Source organism: Natator depressus, chromosome 5 (assembly GCF_965152275.1).
Source record: "Natator depressus isolate rNatDep1 chromosome 5, rNatDep2.hap1, whole genome shotgun sequence".
Taxonomy (NCBI): domain Eukaryota; kingdom Metazoa; phylum Chordata; order Testudines; family Cheloniidae; genus Natator; species Natator depressus.
In genome coordinates, this window is record NC_134238.1 from 8,540,508 (window position 1) to 8,559,805 (window position 19,298).

The following is a 19,298-nucleotide window of genomic DNA, read 5'->3' on the forward strand; positions in this document are numbered from 1 at the left end:
ATTCAGGAATTCCTGAATACCAGATTCCTGGTACAATTAAAAGGGGTGTAGAGGATTTTTTAAAACTAAGGGCTAGGGGAAGGCCTACAGGTATGGAAGAGCACATGGTTTGGGCAGAAACATCACTTAGGGATAAATGTATTAAAGGGGAAACTCTATATCTTAGTAAAGAGGATAGGAAAGAAGTTGGTAAAGTACAGGTAGGTGCTAGTGAGGAACAGTCAAATGTAAAAGTCCCATTTAAATATAACTGAATAGTGACAGAATGTACAAGTGCTTATATACAAATGCTAGAAGTCTAAATACTAAGTTGGGTGATCTAGAGTGCCTAGCATTGAATAAGATTATTGATATAATAGACATCACAGAAACATGGTGGAAAATGATAATTAATGGGGCATGGTAATACCAGGGTACAAAATATATAGGACTGACAGAGTAGATCATGCTGATGAGGGGAGTGGCACTATATGTGAAAGAAAGCATAGAATCAAATACAGTAAAAATCTTTAATGAATCAAACTGTATCATAGAATCTCTATGGATAGAAATTCCATGTTTGAACAAGAATATAACAGTAGGAATATATTACTGACCACCTAACCAAGATGGTGATTGTGAAATGCTCAGGGACATTAGAGGGGCTATAAAACCAGAAGAGGAAGTAATGAGGATTTCAACAATCCTCATATGAATTGGGTGTATGTCACCTCAGCAAGGGATGCAGAGATAAAATTTCTAGACACCATTAATGACTGCTTCTTGGGGCAGCTAGTCCTGGAACCCACAAGGGGAGAGGCAATTTGTAAGATGATGAGTCACTCCTGTGTTAGGCTCCAGTCGATCCACAAGCCAGGAACTGGTCTGGAGATTCCCACAGCAGGTATATAAGCCCTACAGGAGGAACAATAGCTCAGTCTGCTCCGCATCACTCCAGGGCTTGGAACTCTCTCCTGTGTGACAGTGGAAACAGACGCCCCAAGCCTTAGCCTTCCCCAGCCATGCTCTCACTCCAGCCCTGTTCCTAGTCCTGTTCCAGCCTTGCTCTCACCCCAGCCTTGTTCCAACCTTGGTCTGGACTCCTGATTCCGGCTCTGACCCCTACTTCCAATCATTAGACATGACTGCCATGTCTCCAACCACTAGTCCTGGTTTCTGACATCATCCATCCCCATCATGGTTTCTGACACAATTCTTGATTTATTCCCAAGTTGATCTGGTCCAAGAGGTGAATATAGCTGAACCACTTGGTAATATTGACCATTCTTGGACCATTTAACATCCCTGTAGGAGGAAACATGCCAATCAAATCCACCACAGTAGCATTTAACTTCAAAAAGGGGGATTACACAAAACAAAGGAGATAGTTAAATGGAAGTTAAAAGGAACGGTTGCAAGGGTAAAACGCCTGTAAACTGCATGTCGACTAGTTAGAAATACTACAATAGAGGCTTAAACTAAATGTGTACTCCACATCAAAAAAACAAACCAAAACAAAAACAGTAAGAGAACCAGAAAAATGCCACCATGGCTAAATAGCAAGGTGGAAGAGGCAAAAAGGTGGGTAGAGGCAAAAAGGCAACTTCCAATTTTAAAGGATAAATCCTAGTGAGACAAATAGAAAGGAGCATAAACTTTGGCAAGTCAAGTGTAGAAGTAGAATAAGGAAGGCCAAGAACGAACTAGAAAACCTGCTAGCTAAGGACATAAAAACCAAGAGCAAATAAATAAATACATGAGAAGCAGAAAGCCTATCAAACAGTCAATGGGCCACTGGATGATCAAGGTACTAAAGGAGCACTCACAGTAGACAAGTCTATTGTGGAGAAGCTAACTAAAATCTTTGCATTGGTCTGGGCTGCAGAGGATATGTGGTAAATCTCCACACCTAAGCCATTGTTTTTAGGTGACTAAGCTGAGGAACTGTCCCAGACTGAGGTGTCAGTAGAGGAGATTTTGGAACAAATTGGTAAATTAAACTGTAGTAAGTCACCAGGCCAGATGGAATTCACTTGAAAGTCCAGATATGAAATTGCAGAACTACTAGCTGTGGTATGTAACCTATCGCTTAAATCAGCCTCTGCACCAGATGACTGGAGGGGAGCAAATGTAATGCCTATTTTTTAAAGGCCCCAAAGGTGATCTTGGCTATTGCAGACCAATAAACCTAATTTCAGTATCAAGAAAATTGATGGAAACTATAGTAAAGAACAAAATGATCAGACATATAAAAGAAACACAATGTGTTGGGGGAAAAGTTAATATGACTATTGTAAAGGGAAATCATGCCTCACTAATCTATTAGAATTCTTTGAGGGTGTCAACAGACATGTGGACAAAGGTGATCCAGTGGATATAATGTACTTGTGCTTTCGACAGCCCCTCAAGGTCCCTCACCAAAGGCTCTTAAGCAAAGTGAGCAATCATGGGATAAGAGGGAAGATCCTCTCATTGATCAGTAACTGGTTAAAAGACAGGAAACAAAGGGTAGGAATAAATGGTCAGTTTTCAGAATGGAGATAGGTAAATATCAGTGTCCCCCAGGGATATGTACTGGGACCAGTGCTGTTCAACATATTCATAAATGAGCTGGAAAAAAGGGGTTAACAATAGGGTGGCAACATTTGCAGGTGATACAAAATTACTTTTGATAATTAATTCCAAAACTGATTGCAAAGAGTCATGAAGTGATCTCACAAAACTGGGTGACAAAATGGCAGATGACATTTAATGTTGATAAATGCAAAGTAATGCATATTGAAAAAAAAAATTCCCAACTACACATACAAAATGGTGGGGTCTATGTTAGCTGTTACCACTCAGGAAAGAGAACTTGGAGACATGCTGGATAGTTCTCTGAAAACATCTGCTCAGTGTGCAGTGGCAGTCAAAAAAGCTAACAGTGTTACAACCATTAGGAAAGAGAGAGATTATAAAACAGAAAAAAAAAACATAATGCTACAGTGTAAATCCATGTTACGCCCACATCTCAAATACCATGTGCAGTTATGGTTGCCTCATCTCAGAAAAGATATAATTGGAAAAGGTACAAAGAAGGACAACAACAATTATAAGGGGTATAGAACAGCTTCCATATGAGGAGAGATTAAAAAGACTGGAATGGTTCAGTTTAGAAAAAAAGATGAGTAAGGGGGAATATGAGAGAAGTCTATGAAATCATGAGTGGTGTGGAGAAAGTGAATAGGGAGTGTTATTTACTCATCACATAACACAAGAACTAGAGGTCACCTGATGAAATTAATAAGCAGCAGGCGTAAAACAAACAAATATTTTTCACACAATGCACAGTCAACTTGTTGAACTTGTTGCCAGGGGATGTTGTGAAGGCAAAAAGTATTAAATTAAATAAATTCATGAAGGAGAGGTCCATTGATGGCTATTAGCCAAGGTGATCAGCGATGTGTAACCCCATACTCTGGGTTACTCTAAATCTCCAACTGTCAGAAGTGACGACTGGACAACAAAGGTTGGATCACTTGAAATTGCCCAGTTCTGTTCATTCCCTCTGAAACCTCTGGCATTGGCCACTGTCAGATACAGGATACTGGGCTAGATGGATCATTGGTATGAACCAGTCTAACCATTTGTATGTATTTATTTTCCTTCAGAGTGCTTGACAGGCTGGGGCTGGAGGGGAAGAAGTAGCAGCAAGTATTTACATCCCTTTTCTTTGCTGGCCAGTCATACGAGCAGGGAGGGCCACGCTGGGCCAGAAGAAGATAGAGTTACAAGCCTTTTAAGCATTAGAAGCACAGATAGGAAATATCAGACCTAGTTGGTGTCAGCTGCATGGCACGGCATAGGTAGCGCAAAGGGTGACAGGAGTAGCAGAAAGGAGGGTTGAGGTAATTTTTAAGTCAAAGAAATTAGTTCCCAGGTCTTTAATCAAGCATTTTATAGTAGACTTTGGCTCAGAATATAAGCAAACTTCATTTTCTTCCTATTTCTTCAGAAAAGCTTTGGGGCCAAAATATACCAATGAACCAAACTGTGTAGCTTATGTGGCATATTACACTACATTTTCTGGGCTGTGAATTAAGGAAGAAATCTACTAACACTCAGGGGCGTGAGATCACACTGTTCTTCTATCATTTATAGGATTTAGTCTTGCTGGTGTGATTCCCACTGAAGTCAAAAGGAGTATAAGACTTCAGGATTCAGCGTGTAACAAGCTTTTGATTCTGTTCTCTCCCTTTGTTAAAACACTCAAATGCACCCTCCAATCTAAATGCCACCCAAACTTTGGCTAATGGATTAACAGAAATGTATGTTGGACTGTGTTATAGATAACATATTATAACCTATTTTTCACTCATTTGCTTTTCTGGGCATCACTTGAATTTCTGATGGACAGTATAAAAACACTTTAGTCTTCTATTCATACTCTCTATCCATGCATGATTTAGAACAAATGATTCACATCACCCAAGGCTTTTGCTGATGCTGTATATCTGGAGAGCGAGCATTAGCACAGTAAGGAAGAGTAATAGCTTGCTTAGGTGTTTGACGAACTCAGGCAAGAAGTGGGCTGATTAGGCAATGAGTTGAAAATGTTTGGAATGATAAAGATAACGACAATTCAATCTTTAATTGTTCTTCTCATTTTGACTGCATTACGGAGGGGAAAATACATTAAATTCTTATAATTGTAGGCATTAGAGATGGAAAAACATCCCTCTGCCAATGTAAGTGCAGTCCCTACAGTTGGTCATATTCTGATCACAAGGACATTGGGTGAATAATTTTTACCCCTGCTCACTCCCGATGTAACCTATTGTCTACAGTGGGTCTGCATACGATCTAAGTTTAGTTTGGTCTCATTATGTTGTTTTTATCTTTCTGTGGAAATATGACAGACAGCACTGAGTACTTTATACCCACTGAAAGGCAATCCAGGAATAACAAAACACTCCAGCTTCCAGTGGAGTCATTCCAAGTTCTTATATTGGGCTTCACTAGCACCCAGCCCTTCTTTGGATCCTGCATCTCCTCTACTTTTGTCCATTTGGTCCCCTGGGGCTTCTACATCCTCCACAACGTTGAAACTAGGGGTCAACAAATACAATTAATAGGCAGTCGGTTTAAAACAAACAAAAGGAAGTTTTTTTTTTTTCACACAACACACAGTCAACCTGTGGAACTCCTTGCCAGAGGATGTTGTGAAGGCCAAGACTATAAAAGGGTTGAAGAAAGAACTAGATACATTCATGGAGGATAGGTCCATCAGTGGCTATTAGCCATGATGGGCAGGGATGGTGTTCCTAGCCTCTGTTTGCCATAAGCTGGGAATGGGCGACAGGGAATGGATCACTTGATGATTACCTGTTTTGTTCATTCTCTCTGGGGCAGCTGGCATTGACCATTGTCGGAAGACAGGATACTGGGCTAGATGGACCATCGGTCTGTCCCTGTATGGCCGATCTTATGTTCTTAATATGACCTGCATTTTACTCCTATCACCGGGTTCTCTCCATTCCCTCCTGAAACTTCTTCAACAGCTGTTTGTGCCTCCCTAATGAGATAGTGCTGGGCTCATTCCCCACTACTGTATAACAGAGATCTGTTTCCTGAAAGAATACATTTATTTAGGGAGCAGTATAGTCACTGTCAAATATCTTCCACTACCATCATCTTGGGTTCCAATTAGCCACTACCCTTACAGCATGTTACATCAAAGGAACCTTTTCCATGCAGAGAACAGAGATGGATATATGGGTCCCTAAAATGATTATTGAGGAACTTAAGGTTGGCATTTTCAAAAGGGCTCAGCATTGGCCTAACTGTACTCCCATTGAATTGTTTACGATCAACTTCACTGGAGCAGAATTAGGCAACTCTGAAGTCTTTGAAAATCCCACACTAAGAGTTCATTTGGGGTGGGATTTTCATAAGGGCCTAAGGTAGGAGCCTAAGGTTAGGAGCCTAACCGCTTAAGGAAATCAGTGGGAATAAGACACCTAAATACTTTTGAAGATCCGGGCCTAAGTGACTTAGGAGCAAAAGTCCCAGTGAAAATCAATGGGATATGTGCACCAAGTCCTGAGTCACTAGGCCTATGCCTACACAGCAAGCTAGGGGTGTGATTCCCTCTTCTTGTTTACATATACTTATGCTAGTTCTCATTGAGCAAGCACAAGTATAAATAGCAATGTAGCCACAGGAGCAGGCCAGAGGCCCAGCTGAGCCATGCCAAGTACATACCCCCCTGAAACTGGTCAGCAGTGCTTCCTCTGCCATTACCGGTGCTAACATGGCAACTGTGCTATTTCTACGCATGCAGCTTGATGAAAACTAGAGTGAGTATTTGTACATGACCAGGGGAATCACAGCCCTCACTTGCAGTGTAGACGCAGAGGTATGTCTACCCTAGAAACCCTCCAGCGGCAAAGTGTACCGCTGTAGTGTAGACACTTACTGCAGCAATGACAGGGGTTCTTCTGTCGCTGTCATAAATCCACCTCTCTGAGAGGCCAAAGCCAGGTTGATGGAAGAATTCTTCCATTAACCTAGCAGTGTCTACACTGGGGCTTAGATTGGCTTTATTATATCACACAGGGCATGACATTTTTCACAGCCATGAGACATGTAATTAAGCCTTCCTAACCCTGTAGTGTAGACCTCAGGGTATATCTACACTGAAGTAAAAGGTGAGTTCTTAATTCAGGTTAGCTAACCTGCATTAGCTAACTTGGGTTAAAATAGCAGTGAAGACAAGGCAACTTGGTTTTTAACTTGGGTTAGTAGCTTGAATTAAAATCTGTAGGGCAACCAGAGGGTTGAATCTGAGCTGCTTATCTGATTTGCAGCCTGGTTAGCTAATGCAGGTCAGGTAGCCTGAGTTAAGAACACACCTTTCACTTGCACTGTAGACATAACATCAATGGTTTTGAAAACCTTACCCCCAGTTACCCAAGTGTATAATTGCCATACTCTCTTTTTTATTATTTTAATTATTTTTCATATAGCAAAAAATGAGAACCATCATTCTTTCATTTACATAGAACGTTTTATGTATCTTGTAATACAATATCAAATATCCCATCAACTCCACAGGCAGAGCATATACATTGCAGATATGTCAAACCAGTCATAACACATTAGCATTTACAGTCACACTAATTTAGTTCCCCTTTGCTTTTACTTTATATTATTTAAATCACATTGTCTGTTCAATTCCAGTTCTCCAGTTTTGTTAATGAAACAAGTGCCCTCTTTCAGCTTAGGAAAAAAATAATAAAAGGGGGAGGGAATAATCACACCATAATATAATTTTAGGGTTCTGACTGTTCAAAGCGTGATCCCAATCCTCCAATTGTACCTGTGCAGGTGAATTCTTGTGACCTTGAAGTGAATATGGATTCAATACTTATGTGTCTAGCTTCATGAAGCCAAGTGCAGTATCAGGGACTCATATGTGTGTGATGGTTTTAGGTATCGATGGTCTTAGGTGGGAGCTTCTTTTAGACTATTTAAAAATTTTGAATAAATACATACATAAATACTGGGACTTCACGGTCATATCATATGTCACTTGAAAAGTAGATATTCCCTGGAGCTGCAATAAGATCTCCTATACTATGGTCTCTTTAATGTGATGTCCAGTTTCCCCAATTTGACCTAAAAAGGTGTTGTTTTGGGGGCATTCTGACTGGTAATGTACCTGATACATGAATCAGTGTTTCTGCCAGCACAAAATGCTTCTCGTTATGTTTGATGGGGATGCCATCAATGACAATGGAACTATTATAACACATCTCTTACTGGGTAATCTCTCGCTGAAACAGATGGCATAATGCACGCTTTCTAAGCAGGGCATATACTGTGGTGCATCGAGCTTGTACTTTAAGGGCTCAATCCTGCAAGCCCCTGTCACTTTAACAGACCCTTTGACTGCACATAAACCATGAAACCTCTTTATAAGAGTAAATATTTGTAGGGTCAGACCTTTAGTTTGCAAGTTCTTCAGGGCAGGGTCTTCCTTTTATCTTTGGAGCTGTACGATTCCATGGGAGTTAGGCACCTAAATACCTTTGACAATTTGGGCCCTAGTGTTCTCTCCATCCTAAATGTTCAATGAATCCTCTATCCAAGGTATGTACCATGTAAGATGTGGCTTTTAGTCTACATTGATGAAAAATACATATTACCAGAAGATTTTGTGGCAAGAAACTCATTAATTTTGTATATTTCCTAATTTATTTGGGCCCTTATAAAGTTTCATCTGATAGACATAAAACTGTAAGATGATAAAATTGAAATGCAAGTCACAAGCTTCAATTAGGTACAATCAGAAATCATGCGGTGACTTCATTAAGTATCATTAAGAATGATCAAAATATTGCTCTTAGGAAAAAATACATCAAAAGCATGCATTTACACATTGATTAAACAGGATCTGCAATTTTTAAAATCTGGTACGAGAAAAAAGAATGTAGTAAATTAAGTGCTCGTACCCTACTTAGCAACAAGGGACTGCTTAGCAACCGACAAAGTGAAAAATAATGGAGATGGCAGAGCACAAACTCTCGGCCCTTTTAGAAATGGAGAAATTAGGAAGCAGTAGCCAGAAAGAGAAAGAAATAAAAAAAAGTTTCTTCTCTTCAGTAAGAGTTATTCTTATTTCAAAGATGGCTGAGCGGATCCAGTAGAGAAAGCATCTGGGTATCTTCCTGCCAGAAGATGCTGGGAGTTTGCTAGAAGATACAACTGTGAAGATGCATTACTAAGTTTCAGAGTAGCAGCCGTGTTAGTCTTCTCTTTTTGCATTACTAAGTTGCACATCCACACTCGGGATGGGGGAGAAAACTCCTTCTTCACCCATAATCCAGTTCTAAAACTGAAATCAACCCAAGGCTTGTTAATGCTTCATGCAAGGCTTGTTAATGCATTATGCTTGTAAAGAATTAACATCTTCAGAATAAGCTTAAAACATTATGGGCTCACTTGCACCACTAAGCCCTGGCCTGCAGAAAGGGGCAATGCACTTCAAAGATGTTTCCATGTGGCCCTGTGCTTCAAGCACTACGCCTGGCCCACTTTGTGTTCTGATTGGGAACAAGAGGCAGGACCATGGCCTGGCTTCCTACCAGGAACTCATGCAGGGTGCAGTGCCTGCATTCCCCAATGTGCACTGTTTACAAGGGCTCCTTGCTCTGGCTATAGGGATGTAAGTGAGCACAGAATATGACCCAATTTAACTCAGACTTTCTCTGGTTTTTCTGTAAGGTTTCTGCTGGAATATCTAAGGCCTGGTCTACACTGGAGTGGAGATGGGGAGGAATCGACCTAAGTTACGCAACTTCAGCCACGTGAATAACGTAGCTGAAGTCGACGTACTTAGATCTACTTACTGTGATGTCTTCACTGTGGTAAGTCAACGGCTGATGCTCCCCCATCAACTCCGCCTGAGCCTCTCACTCCGGTAGAATACCGGAGTCAACAGGAGAGCACTCGGTGGTCGATTTATCATGTCTAGACTATACACGGTAAATCAATCCCCGCTGGATCGATTGCTGCCCGTCGATTCAGCGGGTAATGTAGACAAGCCCTAATTGCATATTCCCACTCACCCGTGCTCCCTGTGAATAACACACAGCACTTGTGAGCACTTGCAGTCAAATAAAAGTAGGTTTCTTTTACAAAGTATAAAGATTTAACTAGAAAGGAAAGGGATGGAAACAAATGGTTACAACACAAAACAAAATCATAAAACATAAACCTGGAGCTACGCTTTAATAGTTACCTTTCCTATTTAATAAAGTAGGTTTCCACACAAAGTTCAGTCTGTTGCAGAGCTGGCTGCTTTCCCAAGAATCAGGATCCAAATGTTCATGAAAACACCTGTGCTCCACGAGGGGTTTGTTTCTTCAGAAAATGGATCCAGAATGCTTCTGCCTCCTCTGTGTTATACTGAAAATAGCCTTTGGTTTCTATTCACAGACAGGATGAACCCCCATCTTGTTGGAAACTTCCTGTTTTATGTTCAAGTGGTTCTGATTGTTTGCCGTTGCTTCTGGTGGTTTTCCATTGAAAGTCTTAGTATTGTGCAGGGCTAAACAACTGAGCCTTGCATTGCATCACTACCTAAACTGGGTGGTGACAATTCCACCTCATGCAAATAGGCTATTGCCAACACACAATATTCCCTGCTTTTTAATTTTCACTCTAAGTGAAGCATAAAGCATACTTTCAAAATAAGTACATTATTCCTTCAATATTACCCATACATACCTCTCAAAATGATTATGAAACTTGACAAGTTACATGCTTTCTGTGGGTATCTTATATTCTACTTTTCATGGATAACTATCCTGTAAGAAATGTGTTTGGTGTGGTAAGTGTGTCAGGTCTGGGGTAAGGGTTGTTTACAAAGAACAAGGGACGCTTTGCCAAGGTAGTCTCAGTGTCACACCTCCTCCCTGAGAATAATGCAGTCGGGCTTGCCTCTGGCTATTCCTTAGGTGTCAGTTCTGGGTTCTCTCTTGTGGACAGGGCATCTGCTGCCACGTTTCCTTTCCCTTTGATGTGCACAATCTCCATCTCATGTTCCTGCAGCACAGTGCTCCAGCACAACAGTTCTGAGGTGGTACCTTTGGTCCTGTGCAGCCGTAGCAATGGAGAGTGAGTCTGTTAACACCTGTAATTTTCTGTTGAACAGGTAATGTTGTAACTGTTTGACCATCCACCCAATCACATAGTTCTCTCTCTCTCTCTCTCTCTCTCTCTCTCTCTCACTCCCCTTGACAGAGTAGTTTTGTTCAGTTGGGGAGTCTGTTTTTTATGTAAGAATGTAATGCAATGGGGCTCTCCCCATTGCATTAGAATGACCCCTGCACACTGCTTGAACACTTTATTAAAATAGGGCTTCCTACAACTGGCTTTTCAGACAGGATCTTGTTTTTACTTTTTCAACGCCCTCTTGACAAGTATCAGTCCAGATCACTTTGTCTGGTTTATTCTTTTTTGCAGAAGTCTGATAGCTGACACAATATCCCTAAAACCCTCTACAAATCTGTTATAATAATTTGCCATGCCTATGAAGCATGTGCTTGTATTTTTGTTTGGGGTATGGGCCAACTGATAATAAATTCCACCTTTAGGGAATTAATTTTGTCTCCCCCCATGCAACGACTGCTCCTGTTTTGCATTTTGACACCTTACTCATCAAACATGCATCTTGAGTCTTTGCAACACAATCCCCACGTGATTTTTTGTGATCTTGCCAAGTGGTGCTAAAAATGGCAATATCATCTATAGAAGCAGGAGCAAAGTCTTGTAGTCCATGTAACACTTGGTTAACGAGCCTCTGAAATGTGGTTCCTGCATTGATTAGTTCATAAAGACCTGAAACAGTTATGAAGGTAGATTTTTTCTATGCCTCATTATTTAAAGGGATTTGCCAGTATCGCTTGGTAAGATCTAAAGTGCTCATGAATTATGCAGGGCCTAGCACGTCCATTATGTCATCACTCTCGGCCATAGGATAAGGATCGGATACTGTGACAGCATTACGTTTTCTATAGTCAACGCAGAATTTTATAGCGCCACCCTTTTAGAGTACAACTGGGGATGCACAGGGGCTATGGGACTCTGTAATATCCTCTCAAGCATTGTTCTATAGGATCCACTGGATGCTTGTGCTGGACCTGCATGTGTTGATTTTCTGGATCGTTTTGTTAATCCAACCTGACTTGTTAAAAAACGCCAGCTGATAGCTTTCCAACACAGCCACAATTTCTAATCTTTCCTCTAGGGTTAACTTTTTACATAGAGCAAGGCTTTCCAGTGCCATTTCCCCGTGGTTCTCAGCCACCAAATTAATTAGGGGGGCTGGGATGCAGTCCTCACCTCTACAATATATATTTACAACAGCCTCACTGTTGTGATAAGCATTTAGTCTCTTTATGTATCCAGTTGGTGGGTCACCCTCACTGAGGGGTTTCGGTACATTGTAGGTAACTTCTTTAACCCTTTCCTCAAACTGAAGAATTTGGCATGTCGTGCTTCTTTACTGGGAATAACATGAATACCAAGTCTTCCACATCAAGTGATCTTTCACAGGTGTTTCTGTTGTACCACTCTTCCTGTGCAGCCTGGCTCTTCTGATGATTTTGCTACACAAAATCCATCATGGATTTTAAATGCTCTCTGCATTTGGTTACAGATTCAGTTATGGGCTCCTGACTGGGTTCAGAGCTCTCCACCCAGGTGTCCCTAATAAGATCTAGAGGGCCTCTGACCTTTCTTCCATAAAGGAGGGTTCTTCCCTGTAAGCAAATAATAGATAGGGCAATAACAAATCCCAATTTCCAGCTTTTCTGTACACGTGCATAATGAGCATTTAACCTTCCCACTAGACTCTTTGTCTCTGGGTGGTACGGGGCAGACTTTAACTGTTTTACCGCACACTTTTTGCACAGTTCACTATCCGGAACATACAATATGACCCTATGTCGGACAGGTTTCTTTTGGAAATATATATATATATATATATATAATTTTTATTTTTAATATATTTGCAAATGAATATACAGAACTGTGCATCTGCAACTGTCTCAGCTTCCACATTTGACAGGGGGAGCACAACTAATACGCGCATTTCCCCTTTTTCTGGATGGCCTGGGAAATGGTTCTGTGATATCCATATCCATCTGTGGAATGCTTCCTTAGTTACAAGTAAAGGCTGAAAGGGAGCCTCGCAGAGAATGGTAAGTTCCTCCATGTCCGACATAAGTCACATGTCCTACATCTTGAATGTTGGGCAAACAGAATTTTTTCTTAAGCCTCTTGCAAGTGCTTTCCCTCCCCAAGTCACTGGCAAAAGAGCAGTCGTGTGATAACCTTAATAGTGCCGAATGATGCCTTTGGGGTATGTGATGGGGTACACAAATCCCACACTGGACCACAAGAGGTTAAGGAGAAGCTGTGGGCCCAGCTGTCCCCACTCTGTCAGCTCTTCAAAGCATGCACAAGCTGGAGGTGGTGTTTAAAAAGAGAAGTGGAGCAGCTCAGAGGGGACAGGCATTGGACGGGAGCTGACCTTTGCTCTAAGCTCTGGGGAAGGGCTGCCCAGGAACTCTCATTGCTGGCAACATAGTCCTGCTAAAGCCTGCAAATGAGAGACTCGTGACTGACTGTGATGGTCAGAAACTTTATTTGCAGTTCTTTAATTTACCATGGCAGGAAAGGGGACTTAGGTAGAAAGTGATCCAGGGAGGCAGCTGCTTAGTTCCCCAAGGTGGAGAGCCCAGTGGAGATAGTGGGCCTGGGCTCCCCAAAAGACACAATAACAATAGAAGCCTTTACCCCAATGGAGAAACCTGCTGGGGAAGACCCTGACTATTCAAGGGCTCAGACCCCAAGTCCCCAAACCAAGCTGAAAGCCCTGAAGCCTGTGCTGTCATTGAAAGAATTCTCTGTGGTTGCATTTCCTTTTGATATACCCCAAACGGGGTGGACTGGAAAGTGTGACCTGGCTGGAGGGCTGAGACACAAAAGAAGAGAGAGACTCCACAAGACAGGACTATAATTGAGAAGGGGGGAATGTCAGAGAGGGGGCAACCTGCTGCACCTTTGCCTAACCACTAGGCAGCACTGGTGGTGAGTGTCCCTCTTTGCAGGGTACCACGAGCTGTCTCTAGGTCTCTCCAGAGTATCTCAGCTTCCACAACCATGTATTTTCTGACCAGTGAAATCTGGGTTCCAGTGTCCCTCCACCCTTGCTATTCCTTGCCATTCTTCTTGGTATCTTTAATAAACTCTTTATCAACCTTCAGTAAATCAGACTTTACAAAATTCACTAGGGTCCTCTCAGGAACATCTGAGGGTCCCGAGCCTAAGGTAGCCACATTATCCAGGGATGACTGGGGTTTGTATTTGGATTTCCCTTGCTTAGAGCAGTCTCTTTTCAGGTGCTCAGTGAAGCTGCATGAGACGCACTTTTCATGGGCCATCCTCATGTGCTAGAGACCTGTAATTATGATTACCAGGAAGGGATCAGTGCATGCTGGGAATCACTGCCACCCTCCCTTTTCTGAGTAATAAAACCTTAGACAATACAGCATGGGGGGTGATCTGAAAACTTTTCCACAAGTTTGTTTTAAACTCCTCGTAATGCAATGCCACCCCCATGTCCATCCCATTAAACACCTGCAGTGGATTTACCAGTTAGCTTGTAGATCAGCAATGATTATGAATCTTGACAGGTTGTGAGTTTTCTATACTCATCTTACATGTTACGCTTTATCGATAAATATCCGGTAAGAAATGTGTTTGGTTTAGTGTATTTGTCAGATCTGAGGCGAGAGCTGTTTACAAGGAAGTGTGTGTGTTTTTTACAGTAGATTACACATTTAATCCATAGTTATTTCTGGTCACATAGACAGGATCAAACTCATCATTAGGTTTGGTGTCTAGGAGAATTTTTTACCCACTACATAATGGCAGGGACCTTGGGGATGGTCTCCTTTCTCTGGAGAATGGTGCATAAATCTATTCTGAGACTCAGCTGGGCATATCCCACATAATCAATTACCTGGAATTTCAGAGGGTGCAAGTGTCATCCGTGCCTGCTTGGTGTGGCAGTCTGTCCCGTCTAGTGGCAGCTAAGCCAGCTAGAGATTGGCTAAAAGAGGGGTGCGTTTTAGCTTATGCAGTAGAGGTTCATGTATGAAACTCCGGAGGTCCCAAGGTAGATCGCCGCTGACCGGGGTCTGTCGGCATTACACAAGGGGCATTTATGGACTTCAGTCTTTATGGTCATCTATTTCTAGAAAGTTGCTTGGGGAAGAGGGGGATCCAAAACCAATGGCTGCTGGATATCAATATTAGGAACACAGCGATTGCTGGACTGATTCAGATCCAAGGTCAAACTAGTGCAGTATCCTGACTCTGACAGAGGCCAGTATCAGACGCTTCAGAGGAAGGTGCAGGAACCCCACAGAAGGCAGATGTGGGATAATCTGCCTTTACATAGGTCTTATCCTGATCTCTAAGAGTTAGAGATCAGTTTAAACCCTGAAGCACAAAGTTTAATATCCCATCCACAATGTTTTTGTTATAATTAATTATAACTCTGGATATTCTTGATATCCATATCAATATCAAATCCCTTTTTGAATCTTGTTAAGTTCTTGGCCCTGACCACTGCCGGTGGCAACCAGTTCCATAATTTAATAACACATTGTGTGAAAAAGTATTTGGTTTTATTAGTGTTTAATTTCCCATCTTTTAATTTCATCAAATGTCCCCTTGTTCTTGTGCTATGTGATGGGGAGAACTGAAATTCCTGATCTAACTTTTCAGTTCCAAATGTAACTTGGCATTAACAGAGAGCCTTTTGTATCAAAATCTCAAAGCACTTTACAGACATTAAAGACAACATTTTCTGAGGTGGCCTCAGATTTTTGCATGTCTCTAAGTGGCTCCGATTAGGTACCAAAATTACCAAAAAATTGGTAATTAGACCTAAACACCTAAAGAACATAAGACCTCTGGGACATCCCCCACTTATAGCTGGGTAAACTCAGGCACAGAGAGGTTAAGTGACTTGCTCAAGGTCATACACCAAGTCAATGGCAAAGCCATGAATAACCCCCCAGAGTCCTAATTCTCAATCCCCTGCTGCACAGATTCCCCCCATACACCCACACCAATGGGTTAATAAGCTATGAAGCTCACTGAACTTTAAAGCTTAAGACGTTTATTTATGGGGACTGGCTGACCACAGAATTCTACTGGGGAGGGAAAGAAAGAAAGAAAGAAAGAAAGAAAGAAAGAAAGAAAGAAAGAAAGAAAGAAAGAAAGAAAGAAAGAAAGAAAGAAAGAAAGAAAGAAAGAAAGAAAGAAAAGTCAGCACTGATTGATTAAGGCTATAGGTAGGTACCTGAGATATGACTGGTCTGGTGCCAGTACTGGTTCAGGTCAGCCAGGGCTATTTTTAAATTATTTGCTATTTTCAGAAATTGATTACTTGGCTAACACATTAAGAAGTAGCTCTACACATTCATTTAATGGGCCAATGCCTCTTGTACAGGTCTGGAATAGTCACATTCAATCTCATCCACTCCTCATTAAGTAGTGGTTTCGTCTTGAGCGTGTTTATTTACTGCCAGTGCTGTAAGCATAAAATATATAACAAAATAATAAATAATGCCTTAAATAGTCTTTCAGCCATATGGGCCAGCCAAACAAGTGACTTCACTTCAGGGCATGTGAGCTTCATTAGGCCTCAGACATTAATTCTCATTCTTGGCTGTACCTGCAAATGGAGCGATCCTTTCTTTTCATTCTGTTTGCTTTTTAATATACAGCCACCTCGGCCCACTGCCTTCAAAAATTCAACAGGTTCTTACACCCAAAGAAGTAAAGTAAATAAGTCGTTTTCACTTTGATGACACTTGTCTTTTATGTGCTGATAAAGGCATAGAAATTGAATATTTTAGGGGAGACCGCTAAGTAATCCAGCATAATCAAGGGTCCTCTGATGTCAAAATTACCTAATGGTCTGCAGGCAGGATTGGGACCTTGAAATTCTATATTTTAATCACAGCTTTGTCAGTGATTGTCTCTGAAAGCTGAAGGCAAGTGAGATAGGCCTATATTCTCAAGCATGGAGTAATATGGAGCAGGGGGTTCAGTTCTGGATGCCAAGGTGTCTTTAAATTGTGTGCCCAAAAGCCCTGGCACCCAATATTAGTGGGCACTTTTGAAAGCCGGGCCACAAGTGGCTAACTTTGGGCTTCTACCATTGGAATTTTTACTCACATTTTCAAATGTGCTGAGCATAGTATGAAATGGCACTGGAGAAAGAGGGCCAGGATTCAGGACATCTAGTCTGGGCTGACACCAGGGGCTCAAGAATGTAAACTGGAGTCCGGCTGGTAGCAGACAAATAGGTATTGAGCCAAAGAGCAGGTGAGAGAGATTCTATAGACCAGTTGTTAGGGAATGCCCCTGCCAGAGGGAAGATCCAAGTTCAAATCCCTTCTCCACGTCCACTGGATTAAAAGTTATAAGGGACCACCACCACAATCTCCTCCTCTGGTGGTTTTATTTGAGTCTAGGCATTCCCTGAGAACACCTACCAGATTGGGCCCTGTAGGTGGGATAGGTGGGGGAACATCTAATTTGAGGATCCCACTGTGGCTGAAGGGTGAAATAGGCATCTGGGTGTCTAGACTGAGGCAGCTGTGTGTATGCTCACTGGCAGAAACTTAAGAGCCATGGGGACTTCAGTGGTGGAAAGGTATACGTACCTAAATTCCCCAGGCACCTAGATTTAGGCAGCAGTTGAACAGAGGTTTTGAGGATCTCACTGGTGCCTAAATGTTGGTCGTAGGCACCTGAAGCAATAGTTGGACACCGAAGTCCTTTTGTGGATCTGGCCCATAGAAAGGAGCAACATGGCCCCGTGTCACTTCACAGCATTCCAGGCAGCCATGCTTCCCTCCCTGCTAACCCCTTGCCCCAGTGGGTAGTAACTTGCTGCTGGTCTCTACCATTTATGACAGCTGCCCACCAAGAGACTGCCCACACCTTGCCCACGTGCACAGAAAAGAATGGAGCATTCCTGTTTCCTGCAGGCCTACAGCCAAAGCCTAGCTTCAGATGATGTTATATGGGCTTGTGTGGGAATGCCATCACGCACTTTCCCTGGCCCAGTGATTATTCATTATTGTCAGAAATGACTATAACTTGCCACTCTGAATGATGATGAAAGGTGGCCTTCTCTGCTTCCTACATTTTTAGGCCAAAAGTATTGTGTTAAAGTCACAAATAATTTGAGGTCAACGGAAACAGCATCTTTCAGTGGATAAATTATTCATTACAAATTAAAAGATTTTTATTTGAATGATAGGGGTTGTTTGTTTGTTTGTTCTTAATTTTTCCAGTTGCTCTTTAAGTTCTCCTGAAGCTCACAGGTTTTAAGTAAAGTAGGAGCTGACTTGACAGGAAGGTTTTGATAAACTCCTCCAGTTCCAGTCATTTCCTATCTGTGTGATGTGTCCTTAATACAGACATACCTGAATCCAAAGGGCAGAAATTTGCACCTTTCACTCAGCATATGGCAAGTCGGGTCACTGAGAGAAGAGTCTGACCTCATCTGTTCCCTTAGAGTGAACTCTTGCCAGGTGCTTGAATGAGAGTTTCTCCAGAACTAGTGTTGCTCCTGTAACTGCGAGTCACAAGACCAAAACCATAAGCCTTGTCCAAGCTGGAATCAACAGGCTATGTGTCTGGAATGATGCCAGGGCCAAGGTGATCAAAGCCCTCCCTCCCTCAACCCAGAAGAAGGGGACAAAGCACTGGAGTAACCTTGCAGAGTTCATCACCCAGCTTGTGGTTACTTCCTAAGTGGCTGCCTTGTGGCCCACTCCTCCCTTGATATGGGGTTATGTCACAGTGGATCTGCTTAGTTTGCACACCCATTGGCCAGGCCTCTGCTACTTCCCTAAGCCTCTCACAAGGCTCCCAAAGTTTTCATGCAGGCTGCGGCCACTGAGCTTGGCTCTGCAACATGTGGAAGGGGCAGGATCCCATAATGTGGCCTCCTCACTTTCCAACAGCAGAAACACATTTTCGGTCTCCCATCAGCACAGAGACAGTGGAGATGAAGTGGTGGAAGAGCCCTATTAGGTAACATAGTCCCTTCCCCATGCTCCAACCCCAGCAGAGGTCAGATTCTTTCCTGCACTATGGTCCTGAGGGCTTTGTCCACTCCAGTATTAAAAATTTACAGGCTACTAGGCGTCATAGGGTTTGTTTTTTTCCCCATATTTTTGTTTCCTCAATTCATTCCCTTACTTCTTCTAATTACAACCCCATGAGTCTCTCACTAAGTAATTCCTCTTAGTTGGCACAATTGTATATTTTCTTTCAAGTCAGACAAATGATACATGCAACACTCAGCTCATCATTTCATTTTCTCCTATATGCAAGTATTAAACAACCAGTGTTGCTTCCAACCCTGTAGAAAGTTCCCTGAGGACAGGAGTTTACTGTATATAATTGGCATTCCCTAGAGGAAGCTTGGGGATTGAGGCAACTAGCTAACACATGGTATAATGCAACTTGCCCTGTCTACACTAGGATTCTAAAACAGCTTAAATATATTAGTTAGCACATTAAACAACAAGCCACGTTTTACCCTAGACTAGAAATATCTCTTATTTATGCTATATGTTTGTTCATGTTATAACAATACCTAGCTCTTGTATAGCCCTTTTGATCAGTAGATCTCATAGCCTTTCACAAAGGAGGTTAATATCATTAGCTCC

The 19,298-nt window shown here is 42.0% G+C and overlaps 2 long non-coding RNA genes across 4 annotated transcripts in view; one reads left to right on the forward strand and one right to left on the reverse strand.

Annotated features, from left to right (window-relative positions):
- LOC141988047 (uncharacterized) overlaps nucleotides 1-19,298 on the forward strand; it is a 213,512-nt gene that overhangs the window by 167,419 nt on the left and 26,795 nt on the right. For 2 of the 3 annotated variants that reach the window (XR_012639635.1, XR_012639636.1), the window contains exons 2-3: nucleotides 9,247-9,389; nucleotides 10,576-10,659. The exons of the other annotated variant lie outside the window; for it this stretch is intronic. This is a non-coding gene — a long non-coding RNA (uncharacterized LOC141988047). Of the gene's footprint in view, nucleotides 1-9,246; nucleotides 9,390-10,575; nucleotides 10,660-19,298 lie in introns of those variants that run through there. 3 annotated transcript variants of the gene reach the window in all.
- Nucleotides 1-19,298, reverse strand: part of LOC141988046 (uncharacterized) — a 77,527-nt gene that overhangs the window by 27,138 nt on the left and 31,091 nt on the right. The gene's annotated exons all lie outside the window — the stretch shown is intronic.